The sequence below is a fragment of the Macaca nemestrina genome, chromosome 9 (genome assembly GCF_043159975.1).
Source record: "Macaca nemestrina isolate mMacNem1 chromosome 9, mMacNem.hap1, whole genome shotgun sequence".
Lineage (NCBI taxonomy): Eukaryota > Metazoa > Chordata > Mammalia > Primates > Cercopithecidae > Macaca > Macaca nemestrina.
The window spans coordinates 107,921,857-107,936,107 of record NC_092133.1 but is presented as its reverse complement, the minus strand read 5'-3'; the positions used below and the strand labels follow the sequence as shown (position 1 = coordinate 107,936,107).

At 38.8% G+C, this 14,251-nt stretch overlaps 1 long non-coding RNA gene across 1 annotated transcript in view; it reads left to right on the top strand.

The window, feature by feature from the left end:
* The window catches only part of LOC105495953 (uncharacterized), a 36,075-nt gene extending 22,389 nt beyond the window's left edge, over positions 1-13,686 (top strand). Inside the window, exon 3 of the long non-coding RNA XR_011607499.1 lies at positions 11,429-13,686. This is a non-coding gene — a long non-coding RNA (uncharacterized lncRNA). The remainder of the gene's footprint in view (positions 1-11,428) is intronic.
* Positions 13,687-14,251: the final 565 nt, after the last annotated feature.

The following is a 14,251-nucleotide window of genomic DNA, read 5'->3' as shown; positions in this document are numbered from 1 at the left end:
GGGTGGTACTAATATCCCCTTTCATTTTTTTTAATTTCAGTAGTTTGACTCATTTCATGTTTTCTCCCCTTATCAATCTGGTTAAGGTTTGTCTATTTTATTTATCTTTTCAAAGAACTAGATTTTGGTTTCATGAATTGTCTCTGTTGATTTTCTATTCTCTAATCTTTAGTAGTACTTTGTTCCCTTCACTTGCTTTGGGTTTAGTTTGTTCTTTGCTGGCACCTTACAGTGGAAAGTGAGGTTACTGATTTAAGATATTTCTTATTTTTTAGTATAGGCATTTATAGCTATTGATTTCCATGTAACCTCTGCTTTATTTGCATTTCATAATTTCTACATGTTGTTTTATTACATTTTCATTCATCTCAAATTGTTTTCTATTTTCCCTTTTGGTTTACCTAGGAGAGGGTTAATTTCCACATATTTGTCAATTCCCCAAATTTCTTTATGATATTGATTCTTTATGAAATTTCATTTCGTTGTGGTCAGAGAACATGCTTCTTATCATTTCTGTACTTTAAAGTTTATCAAGGTGTGTCTTATGGCCTAGCATGAACACAGAGTTAATCTCTGTGTGCACTTGAGAAGAGCATGTGGTCTGTTGTTGTTGAGTGGTGTAGTCTCTAGATGTATGTCAGGGTTAATGTGTTCAAGACTTCTGTTTCTTTGTTGATCTCTACCTAGTTGTTCTATACACTCGTGAAAGTGGGACACTGAAGTCTCCATTTATTATTGTTAAATTGTCTATTTCTTCCTTCGTTTCTGCTGTTTTTAATTCATGTATTTTGGTATAATGTTGTTACAGGTATACATGTTTCCAATTATTGTATCTTCCTGATGAATTGACATTTTTATGATTATAAAATACTCCTGTTCATATCTAGTAATATATATATTTTTTGTTCTAAGGTCTATTTTGTCTGATATTAGTATAGTCACTCCAGTTTCCTTGCAGTTGCTGTTTGCATGATATATATATACATATTTTATCCTTTTATTTTCAATGTCTTTGTATCTGTGAATTAAAAATGTGTCTCCTGAAGACAGCATGTGATTGGGTCTTCTTTGTTTCTTTGTCTAGTCTGACAATATCTGCCTTTTGATTGGATTTTTTAATCCATTCATACTTAAGTCTATTATTGATATAGTTGGATTTTTTCATTTGCCATTTTACCTCTTTTTTCCTACATGTTTCATGCCTCTCTTGTTTCTCTAATTCTTATATATTAGATAAAGCAAATATTTATCTAATGTAGCATTTTTATTTCTTAATTTTTTAAAACTTTTTAAGTGATTTCCTTAGTGGTTGCTCTATGGCTTACCATACATATGTTAACCTATAATAATCAGCTTCGAATTTATACTAACTTAATTCCAGTATAAGAACTATTACTCCAGTATAGTTTTATTCTTATTCTCTTTTCCTCCTTTTTCTTTTCTTTTTTTTTTTTTTTGACATGGAGTCTCGCTCTGTCACCCAGGCTGGAGTGCAGTGATGCGATCTCGGCTCACTGCAAGCTCCGCCTCCCGTGTTCACGCCACTCTCCTGCCTCAGCCTCCCGAGTCACTGGGACTACAGGCACTCGCCACCACGCCTAGCTAATTTTTTGTATTTTTAGTGGAGATGGGGTTTCACTGTGTTAGCCAGGATGGTCTCGATCTCCTGACCTTGTGATCCGCCCACCTTGGCCTCCCAAAGTGCTGGGATTACAGGCGTGAGCCACCATGCCCGGCCTCTTTTCCTCCATTTTATGTTATCATTGTTATATTTATTACATCTATAAATGTTACAAGCCCAGTATTATATTCCTATAAATATGGTATTATATAGATTTAAGTTTTAAGATACTTGGCGAAGAAAACAGAGGATCTATATATTTTTAGCTTTTGTTATATTAACTTTCATTTTTGTGATTTCTGTATCTCTTCCTTTGGTCCTATGGATTTCAGGAACCATGTAGATTGATTTTCTTAGCCCAGAATAGCTTTGTTCCCACCCACCTCCTTTGTCCTATTATTACAAATATGTTATATTTCCATATGTTATAGACCTAAAAATAAATTATATGTGTTTTGTTTTATCAAATTGCTTTTTAAACCAGTTGAGAAAGGAAAAGAGTAGACATACGTATTTATGCTTTTTTATATATATAATTACATAATCATCATTGCCAGGGCTCTTTGTGTTTTCATGTATTTACCCTCTGGGATCACATACTTTTAGCCTGAAGAAATTTCTTTAGTACTTTTTGTAAGATAAATTGGCTAGCAACAAGTTCTCTCCTTTTGTTTATCTGGGAATGTCTTTATTTCAACTTAATTTTTGAAAGAGAGCTTTGCTGGGAATAGGGTTGTCAGTCAAGAGTTTTTTGCTTTGAGTGCTTTGAATATGCTATGCCATTGTCTCTGGCCTTCACTGTTTCTAATAAATACTCAACTGTTAACTATAAAGATCCTGGAAGACAACGTAAGCAATACCATTCTGGACATAGGAACGGCAAAGATTTCATGAAGAAGATACCAAAAGCAATTGCAACAAAAGCAAAAGTTGACAAACGGGATCTAATCAAACTATAGAGCTCTGCACAGCAAAACAAACTATCAACAGAGTGAACAGACCACCTACAAAATGGAAGAAAATATTTGCAAACTATGCATCTGACAAAGGTCTAATATCCAGCATCTGTAAGAAACTTAAACAAATTTACAAGAAAAAAGAAAAACAAACAACCCCATTAAAAAGTGGGCAAAGGACATGATAGGTTGCAAAAGAAGACATATGTGTAGCCAATAGAAGACATATGTGTAGCCAATAAGCATATGAAAAAATGCTCAACATCATTGATCATTAGAAAAATGCAAATCAAAACCACAATGAGATACCATCTCACACCAGTCAGAATGGCTATTATTAAAATGTCAAAAAATAACAGATGCTGGTTAAGTTGTGGAGAAAAAGGAACACTTATACACTGTTGATGGGAGTGTAAATTAGTTCAACCATTGTGGAAGACAGTGTTGTGATTCCTCAAAGACCTAAAAACAGAAACAGCATTCAACCCAGCAATCCCATTACTGGGTATATACCCAAAGGAATATAGATCATTCCATCATAAAGACACATGCACGCGTATGTTGACTATAGCACTATTCACAATAGCAAAGATATGGAATCAACCTGAATGCTCATCCATGGTAGACTGGATAAAGGGAATAAGGTACATACACACTATGCAAGACTATGCAGCCGTAAAAAAATGAGATCATGTCCTTTGCAGGAACATAGATAGAGCCAGAGGCCATTATCCTTAGCAAACTAAGGCAGGAACAGAAAACCAATTACCATATGTTTTCACTTATAAGTGGGAGCTAAATGATGAGAACACATGGACACATGGAGGGGAATAACACACACTGGGGCCTATTGGAAGGTGGAGGGTAGGAGGAGGGAGAGGATTAGGAAAAATAACTAATGGGTACTAGGCTTAATACCTGGGCGATGAAATAATCTGTACAACAAATCCCCATGACACGTTTACCTGTATAACAAACCTGCACATGTATGCCTGAGCTTAAAATAAAAAGTTTTAAAAAAATATTGTTAATAATACAAAAAAGCATTATGTTTAAAAAACTGTCTTAAGCATGATTAAACAGGTGAATCCTAGTTTTAAAATGTCTATATATGAAATAGTTGTCAGCAGAAATTTGGAAAACCCTAGGAACTGAAGCCTAGAGATATTTAATTGGATGCTTAAACTCTATGAGTCACAACGGACGTAGATAAATCCCTTGTGTCTATAGTTTAGTCATTCAGGTCAAACTGTCTAAAAAAAAAAAAGTGAGGAGAAGGCAGGGATGGAGGGGCAGGAAAAGTCATAAAAGAAAGAAATCAGCTACTATTCTTATTGGGTTTCCTATGTTAGTGAGAAGTCATTTTTACCTTGCTGCTTTTAGGACAGTGTGACATCAGGGCTTTAAAAACTTAATGCTCAATGGGTGGATGTGGCAGTGACCTTAGGTCTTCTTGGCCTTCTTCTCTGAGTGTGAAGCCTCTACCTTTCCAGCTGAGACAAGGACGACTGGGACTGGATAATTTTCAGCTGTGCCAGACCCAAGGCAGAACCTCTGTCCCACAAGTGGGGGCTGAGTAGAAGAAAGAAGCCTTCATTTCTCAGCCTCACTCACCTGGAACTTAGCCTCAGCAACAGGTAGCTAAGGGCTACAAAGGAAATGGGGATGTCCTGCCCCTCCAGAGACGATAATCCTCTGAGGAGCTGGGTGAGGAGCAAACCTCATGTTCTTGGCTGCACTTCTCTGGGGTGGATTTTCCATCTCATTGAGCTAGGAGGAGAGAGGGAGGGGGTGGGTCTTGGCACAAATATTATAGATTGTCATTGTTCTTACAGAGGTTTAGTAAGTTTTCTTGAATAAATGTTTCTTCATTTGCTGTATGACCTTAGGATCATTTCCAGAGTTTTTAATTTTTATTTTTATAAACAATATTTTTTACCAGTTTTGCTAGGAAATGGATCTGCAGAACTTCTCAGGCTGCTGTGCTTGGAAGTGGAATCCATTTCTTTTCTTTTCTTTTTTTTTTTAAATTATACTTTAAGTTCTAGGGTACATGTGCACAATGTGCAAATTTGTTACATATGTACACATGTGCCATGTTGGCGTGCTGCATCCATTAACTCATCATTTACATTAGGTATATCTCCTAATGCTATCCCTCCCCTCTCCCCTCACCCCACAACAGGCCCTGGAGTGTAATGTTCCCTTTCCTGTGCCCAAGTGATCTCATTGTTCACTTCCCACTTTCGAGTGAGAGCATGTGGTGTTTGGTTTTCTGTTTTTGCAATAGTTTGCTGAGAATGATGGTTTCCAGCTTCACCCATGTCCCTACAAAGGACATGAACTCATCTTTTTTATGGCTGCATAGTATTCCATGGTGTATATGTGCCACATTTTCTTAATCCAGTCTATCATTGATGGACATTTGGGTTGGTTCCAAGTCTTTGCTATTGTGAATAGTGCCTCAATAAACATATGTGTGCATGTGTCTTTATAGCAGCATGATTTATAATCCTTTGGGTATATACCCAGTAATGGGATGGCTGGGTCAAATGGTATTTCTAGTTCTAGATCCTTGAGGAATTGCCACACTGTCTTCCACAATGGTTGAACTAGTTTACAGTCCCACCAACAGTGTAAAAGTGTTCCTATTTCTCCACATCCTCTCCAGCACCTGTTGTTTCCTGACTTTTTAATGATGGCCATTCTAATTGGTGTGAGATGGTATCTCATTGTGGTTTGATTTGCATTTCTCTGATGGCCAGTGATGAGCATTTTTTCATGTGTCTGTTGGCCTCATAAATGTCTTCTTTTGAGTAGTGTCTGTTCATATCCTTCACCCACTTTTTGATGGAGTTGTTTTTTTTCTTGTAAATTTGTTTGAGTTCTTTGTAGATTGTGGATATTAGCCCTTTGTCAGATGAGTAGATTGCAAAAATTTTCTCCCATTCTGAAGGTTGCCTGTTCATTCTGATGATAGTTTCTTTTGCTGTGCAGAAGCTCTTTAGTTTAATTAGATCCCATTTGTCAATTTTGGCTTTTGTTGCCATTGCTTTTGGTGTTTTAGACATGAAGTCTTTGCCCATGCCTGTGTCCTGAATGGTATTGCCTAGGTTTCCTTCTAGGGTTTTTATGGTTTTAGGTCTAACATTTCAGTCTTTAATCCATCTTGAATTAATTTCTGTATAAAGTGTAAGGAAGGGATGCAGTTTCATCTTTCTAAATATGGCTAGCCAGTTTTCCCAGCATCATTTATTAAATAGGGAATCCTTTCTCCATTTCTTGTTTTTGTCAGGTTTGTCAAAGATCAGATGGTTGTAGATGTGTGGTACTATTTCTGAGGGCTCTGTTCTGCTCTGTTCTATATCTCTGTTTTGGTACCAGTATCACGCTGTTTTGGTTACTGTAGCCTTATAGTATAGTTTGAAGTCAGGTAGAGTGATGCCTCCAGCTTTGTTCTTTTGGCTTAGGATTGTCTTGGCAATGCGGGCTCTTTTTTTTTGGTTCCATATGAACTTTAAAGTAGTTTTTTCCAATTCTGTGAAGAAAGTCATTGGTAGCTTGATGGGTATGGCATTGAATCTATAAATTACCTTGGGCAGTATGGCCATTTTCATGATATTGATTCTTCCTATCCATAAGCATGGAATGTTCCTCCATTTGTTTGTGTCCTCTTTTATTTCATTGAGCAGTAGTTTGTAGTTCTCCTTGAAGAGGTCCTTCACATCCCTTGTAAGTTGGATTCCTGGGTATTTTATTCTCTTTGAAGCAATTGTGAATGAGAGTTCACTCATGATTTAGCTCTCTGTTTGTCTGTTATTGGTGTATAAGAATGCCTGTGATTTTTGCACATTGATTTTGTATCCTAAGACTTTGCTGAAGTTGCTTCTCAGCTTAAGGAGATTTTGGGCGGAGACGATGGGGTTTTCTAAATATACAATCATGTCATTGGCAAACAGGGACAATTTGACTTCCTCTTTTCCTAATTGAATATCCTTTATTTCTTTCTCCTGCCTGATTCCCCTGGCCAGAACTTCCAACACTATGTTGAATAGGAGTGGTGAGAGAGGTCATCCCTGCCTTGTGCCAGTTTTCAAGGGGAATGCTTCCAGTTTTTGCCCATTCAGTATGATATTGGCTGTGGGTTTGTCATAAATAGCTTTTATTATTTTGAGATATGTCCCATCAATACCTAATTTTTTGAGAGTTTTTAGCATGAAGGGCTGTTGAATATTGTCAAAGGCCTTTTCTGCATCTATTGAGATAATCATGTGGTTTTTGTCTTTGGTTCTGCTTATATGCTGGATTACGTTTATTGATTTGTATATGTTGAACCAGCCTTGCATCCCAGGGATGAAGCCCACTTGACCATGGTGGATAAGCTTTTTGATGTGTTGCCTGATTCTGTTTGCCAGTATTTTATTGAGGATTTTTGGATTGATGTTCATCAGGGATATTGGTCTAAAATTCTCTTTTTTTGTTGTATCTCTGCCAGGCTTTGGTATCAGGATGATGTTGGCCTCATAAAATGAGTTAGGGAGGATTCCCTCTTTTTCTAGTGATTGGAATAGTTTCAGAAGGAATGGTACCAGCTCCTCCTAGTATCTCTGGTAGAATTTGGCTGTGAATCCATCTGGTCCTAGACTTTTTTTGATTGGTAGGCTATTAATTATTGCCTCAATTTCAGAGCCTGTTATTGGTCTATTCAGGGATTCAACTTCTTCCTGGTTTAGTCTTGGAAGGGTGTACGTGTCCAGGAAATTATCCATTTCTTCTAGATTTTCTAGTTCATTTGCGTAGAGGTGTTTATAGTATTCTCTGATGGTAGCTTGTATTTCTGTGAGATAGGTGGTGATATCAACCCTTTATCATTTTTTATTGCGTCTATTTGATTCTTCTCTCTTGTCTTCATTATTGGTCTTGCTAGCAGTCTATCAATTTTGTTGATCTCTTCAAAAAACCAGCTCCTGGATTCATTGATCTTTTGAAGGGTTTTTTATGTCCCTATCTCCTTCAGTTCTGCTCTGTTCTTAGTTATTTCTTGCCTTCTGCTAGCTTTTGAATGTGTTTGCTCTTGCTTCTCTAGTTCTTTTAATTGTGATGTTAGGGTGTCAATTTTAGATCTTTCCTGCTTTCTCTTGTGGACATTTAGTGCTATAAATTTCCCTCTACACACTGCTTTAAATGTGTCCCAGAGATTCTGGTCTGTTGTGTGTTTGTTCTCATTGGTTTCAAAGAACATCTTTATTTCTGCCTTCCTTTCGTTATGTACCCAGTGGTCATTCAGGAGCAGGTTGTTCACTTTCCATGTAGTTGAGCGGTTTTGAGTGAGTTTCTTAATCCTGAGTTCTAGTTAGATTGCACTGTGGTCTGAGACACAGTTTGTTATAATTTCTGTTCTTTTACATTTGCTGAGGAGTGCTTTACTTCCAACTATGTGGTCAATTTTAGAATAAGTGCGATGTGTTGCTGAGAAGAATGTATATTCTGTTGATTTAGGGTGGAGAGTGCTGTAGATGTGTATTAGGTACACTTGGTGCAGAGTTGAGTTCAATTCCTGGATATCCTTTTTAACTTTCTGTCTAGTTGATCTGTCTAATGTTGACAGTGGGCTGTTAAAGTCTCTCATTATTATTGTGTGGGAGTCTAAGCCTCTTTGTAGGTCTCTAAGGACTTCCTTAATGAATCTGGGTGCTCCTGTATTGGGTGTATATGTGTTTAGGATAGTTAGCTCTTCTTGTTGAATTGATCCCTTTACCACTATGTAATGGCCTTCTTTGTCTCTTTTGATCTTTGTTGGTTTAAAGTCTGTTTTATCAGAGACTAGGATTGTAACCCCTGCCTTTTTTTGTTTTCCATTTGCTTGGTAGATCTTCCTCCATCCCTTTATTTTGAGCCTATGTGTGTCTCTGCATGTGAGATGGGTCTCCTGAGTATAGCACACTGATAGGTCTTGACTCTTTATACAATTTGCCAGTCTGTGTCTTTTAATTGGAGCATTTAGCCCATTTGCATTTAAGGTTAACATTGTTATGTGTGAATTTGATCCTGTCATTATGATGTTAGCTGGATATTTTGCTCGTTAGTTGATGCAGTTTTTTCCTAACTTTGATGGTCTTTACAATTTGACCTGTTTTTGCAGTGGCTGTTACCAGTTGTTCCTTTCCATGTTTAGTGCTTCCTTCAGGAGCTCTTGTAAAGCAGGCCTGGGGGTGACAAAATCTCTCAGCATTTGCTTGTCTGTAAAGGACTTTATTTCTCCTTGATTTATGAAGTTTAGTTTGACTGGATATGAAATTCTGGGTTGAAAATTCTTTTCTTTAAGAATGTTGAATGTTGGCCCCCACTCTCTTCTGGCTTGTAGAGTTTCTGCCGAGAGATCCGCTGTTAGTCTGATGGGCTTCCCTTTGTGTGTAACCCGACCTTTCTCTCTGACTACCCTTAACATTTTTCCTTCATTTCAACTTTGGTGAACCTGACGATTATGTGTCTTGGAGTTGCTCTTGTTGAGGAGTATCTTTGTGGTGTTCTCTGTATTTCCTGAATTTGAATGTTGACCTGCCTTGCTAGGTTGAAGAAGTTCTCCTGGATAATATCCTGCAGAGTGTTTTCCAACTTGGTTCCATTCTCCCTGTCACTTTCAGGTACACCAATCAATGTAGATTTGGTCTTTTCACATAGTCCCATATTTCTTGGAGGCTTTGTTCATTTCTTTTTACTACTTTTAGTCTAAACTTCTCTTCTTGCTTCATTTCATTCATTTGATCTTCAATCACTGATACTCTTTCTTCCAATTGATTGAATCAGCTACTGAAACTTGTGCATTCATCACATAGTTCTCATGCCATGGTTTTCAGCTCTATCAGGTTATTTAAGGATTTCTCTACACTGGTTATTCTAGTTAGCCATTCATCTAATCTTTTTTCAAGGTTTTTAGCTTCTTTTCAATGGGTTCAAACTTCCTTCTTTTGCTCGGAGAAGTTTGATCATCCGAAGCCTCCTTCTCTCAACTTGTCAAAGTCATTCTCCGTCCAGCTTTGTTCCATTGCTGGTGAGGAGCTGTACTCCTTTGGAGGGGGAGAGGCACTCTGATTTTTAGAATTTTCAGCTTTTCTGCTCTGTTTTTTCCACATCTTTGTGGTTTTATCTACCTTTGGTCTTTGATGATGGTGATGTACAGATGGGGTTTGGTGTCGATGTCCTGTTTGTTAGTTTTCCTTCTAACAGTCAGGACCCTCAGCTGCAGGTCTGTTGGAGTTTGCTGTAGGTCCACTCCAGACTCTGTTTGCCTGGGTATCAGCAGCAGAGGCTGCAGAACAGTGAATATTGCTGAACAGCAAATGTTGCTGCCTGATCATTCCTCTGGAAGTTTCATCTCAGAAGGATACCGGCCGTGTGAACTGTCAGTCTGCCCTTACTGGGGGGTGCCTCCCAGTTAGGCTACTCAGGGGTCAAGGACCCACTTGAGGAGGCAGTCTGTCCATTCTCAGATCTTAAACTCCATGCTGGGAGAACCATTACTCTCTTCAAAGCTGTCAGACAGGGACATTTAAGTCTGCAGAGGTTTCTGCTGCCTTTTGATGGGCTATGCCCTGCCCCCAGAGGTAGAGTCTACAGAGGCAGACAGGCCTCTTTGAGCTGCGGTGGGCTCCACCCAGTTCGAGCTTCCTGGCCACTTTGTTTACTTACTCAAGCCTCAGCAATGCTAGGCTCCCCTTCCCCAGCCTCGCTGCTGCCTTGCAGTTCCATCTCAGACTGCTGTGCTAGCAATGAGGGAGGCTCTGTGGGTGTGGGACTCTCCAAGCCAGGCACAGGATATGATCTCCTGGTGTGCCCTTGGCTAAGACAGTTGGAAAAGCGCAGTATTAGGGTGGGAGTGATCCGATTTTCCAGGTGCTGTCTGTCACTGCTTCCCTTAGCTAGGAAAGGGAATTCCCTGATCTCTTGTGCTTCCTGGGTGAGGCGATGCCTCACCCTGCTTTGGCTCATGCTCGCTGGGCTGCACCCACTGTGCTGCCCCCACTGTCCAACAAGCCCCAATGAGATGAATCCAGTACCTCAGTTGGAAATGCAGAAATCACCCGTCTTCTGCGCTGCTCATGCTGGGAGCTGTAGACTGGAGCTGTTCCTATTCGGCCATCTTGGAACCGCCCTCTAGAATCTCATTTCTAAAGTGCATCTGCCTCCAGATGGGCTACTAGTCCCATTGTCCAAAGCCAGAGATGTCCTACATATGAAGTACATTATCCAGAGGAATGGAATTGCAGATTTCCTGTGCAACCTGCATGACACTGTTAGTTTATATGATTCCCTCTAGTTATGTATTATTGAATCTGTGAAGTCACAATGCAGGTCTTTCAAAATATAGATGACTTTTCAGAGAAAAAGCAGAGTTTGCTCACAGCAGTTGGCGGCCTTCCTTGGGGGTGAGAAGTTGTGGGTGAACATGACTCTCAGTGACCTCTGGCTCACTAACCTCTGCCCCATCTCTGGCTCTGCCTCTTCAACTCCCATCTCTTTGCTGATGTTCACTCTAAAGGCTGGGGAATCCATAATGCCTATGGCTGAAGGATGCAGTGGAGGTGAATACTTCACATACAACTTACGAAAGCTCATTTTACAGTATTTTGTTTTTTTAGATTATGTCAAAATGTGGAGGATCAAAATAGCCCAAGTGACAATATCAATGAGCTCCTGGTATTGAAATGGCTGCAATGGGAACACCAAGTCAAAAATGTTGCAAACATCTTCCAAAGAGAGGATGTTTTTGGTGGCCTCTAGATTTGGGTGGCTTGGGTGAGGGAGGGGAGGGATGAAGGAATCCATGCTAATGAGATGTTCTGTGAATCAGTTTCAGGAAATTCAGGAAAATCTGGAAGAAGAAACCGAGGCATACATTACCAACACTGCATAACTCAGAGTTCACAAATGGCAAAGTGGGATGGCTCTTGAGAACTATGTCATCCAGGAATTCTCAATGATTTCTTGCAGTCCACAATAAATATTGGAACATGGTGTTACCTTAGCTCTTCTGTTAATAAACCCTGCAATGTAACTTTTTCCATATTTTAAATATTTCTAGGAGGGCTAGAAGAGGAGAATATAACACATACCATGCAGTATTCCATAGAACTAGTTAATGTGGAGAGTTACTGAAAAAATGTAATGAGTGAAATAATATTACTTTTATTTATTTAATGCAAAAAATAAACTACCCATCAGTTACTCATTGAATTAGAATATACCTAATGTTACCCTCCTGAGAATTGTTGGATCCACTTGGAGGATTCAGTCCTTGAGTTTGACACACAGTGTTTTGGACCATTTGCATTTCTTCATCCCACACATGTAGACTCCCAGGAGGTCAGGTTTTCAGAAGGAGAAGATGAGGAGGCGCAGGCATTGTATCACTCACTACTTCCTTTAATTCAAATGCACTCCATGTCTCCTTAGATTGGATGCTTCAGTGACACTTTTATCAGCTTAAGTATGCATGGTCTCTTAGCTTTCTGGCACTAAACAGAGAGAAATATTTAGAAAAAAGTGAGTATTTTCTTGGAAGTTCTACTTGTATATGATGGAGCAGGTAGATGAAGAGAATTACATTGGATTCCTGTAGCTGGAATAGAGATGCATTATCACTTGTTTGGCGATTCTAGTTCTTCTCAGACATAGTTCATACATTGAAATAAAAACGCTTCCAGTTGATTGTCTAAGATATACATATACACATGTCTATGTATGCATATACAAACACATACAAATACATACACTAATATGTGTGCATGTCTGTATGCTAATGAAAAGCCAACAGTTTCTAAGTAATTACTAGCTAATTCATAGCTAAAATATTGCTGTCACCCTTTTTATGTTTTGTAATGCTTAGTAACCACGTGACAGGTACTGTATACAGAAAGGTTATGCAGCATGCTTCATTCTGTAGTTGTGATAGGGACTCAGTAAAGTTATAGAATGACAATGTAAGAATAATGAGAGCTGAAAATGCCGCTGTCCATTCAAAGCACGATTGTCAGACTGGAATGTCTTGAGTTGGTGTGTCGTTCTTTAAAATTTTAGGAAAGCGTTAGGAATCATTTTAATGATTAATTCATGGTAAAGTAGCAAACATTCTCCTATTCCTGGTTCTCTCAAAGGTCATTTGTCAATCTATTTTTATTTTAAAATAATGTGTGTGCAGCATATACTTCATTAGGAAGGACATTCAGAGAGTTTTCTAGATGAGAATAAAATGAATTCAGGCATTTGTTCCGAACGAGGCCAGATGTTTTCCCAGGAGTCTTGCATTCCTAACCACAAGCCAGTGTCTGCCAGATTTGAGTGTTAGGTCTCAAAAACTAAACACCCTGGGCTTAATGCAAATTAAGTTAGAATGAGAAAAGTAATTATCCAGGACTTACAATGGCCAAGTAAAGAAATGAGATGACTGCCCTTCATACAAGGAGGTGCTGCTGATCTGCTATTAACAAGGTAAGTTCCCTGAGATATTTTCTTGAGTTGTAGTCACGAGGGACAGTTCTGAACTAGCTGTGTCTTCTCAGGCTTCCCGTTCCCCTTTTCCTAAAGGTACACTTGAGAAAACAGCTGGATGAGCTTAAGGAATAACTTCCTCTACAAAAACTGCCTAACAGGAGATGTGGCTTAGTGCATCTACAAAAATAAGCATCGGCCTATGTGCTGAAAATAGTTCTGCTAGGTGGGAGGGCAGGTGGAGGCCATGCTGATAAAATATAGGGCAATCTTGGTCAAACAAATCATGTATTGGGCCGAAAACATTTTCTGCTTCTGACTTTTTTGTTTGTTTGTTTCCATAGGAATTTGGCAGGGAAGGGAGACTGACGAGAGGGAAGCTGATGATATAGTGCATTTGCTTAATGTTGATCACTTATTTATCAGAACAAGTACTGATCTCACATCCTGAAGATTTACTGCACAGTTGAACAGGGCGGAGGAGACTCAAGCGCGTTCTGGTGGGAATCCATAATGATGCTGAAATCTGAGGCTGGATCTAATTCCCATGTAAATCAAGCTTGCTCTGGATGTTTCTTTTTGTGCAGTGGGGGACATGGTTTTGTTTGGGTTATATTTGAACCGCACTGTATCATAATAAAAAGCCAGAATTAAACTTCATTTGCAAGAAGGCATTCATTCTCAGACTCAGGTATAGAATTTTAGAGCTGGAAAAGATATCTGGTTGAATGTCTGAGTTTATAAATAGAAAACTAAGGGACTTGCCCAAGGTCACACGGCCATGAGCATCCCTCCCCAGATGATAACACAATAGCTTTTAGTACCTTGGGAGACATTATCTTTTAGGCAGACTCTGAAAAGTATCCATTTTGAAAGAGAGAAGCTTTTTTTGGCTTTAATCTTCACTTGAACAGTTTCTCTAATGCCTGTTTTTTTCTTGAACAACCGTGAACACATCAATCAAATTTCTTTAATCTTTTTTCCCTGCACAACACACTAGGCACATTGTAACAATTGCACATCTCAAAGGATGTGGCTACAGGACTCCTTTTCTGATAGTATAAAACATGATATAATTTTCAAACATGACATACAAACCATCTAAGTTTGTTGTGGGAGGTATACACTCCTCAAATGTAAATTTATACTTCAATAGTTAAGGATCCATCAGAAAATTCAATTGCAT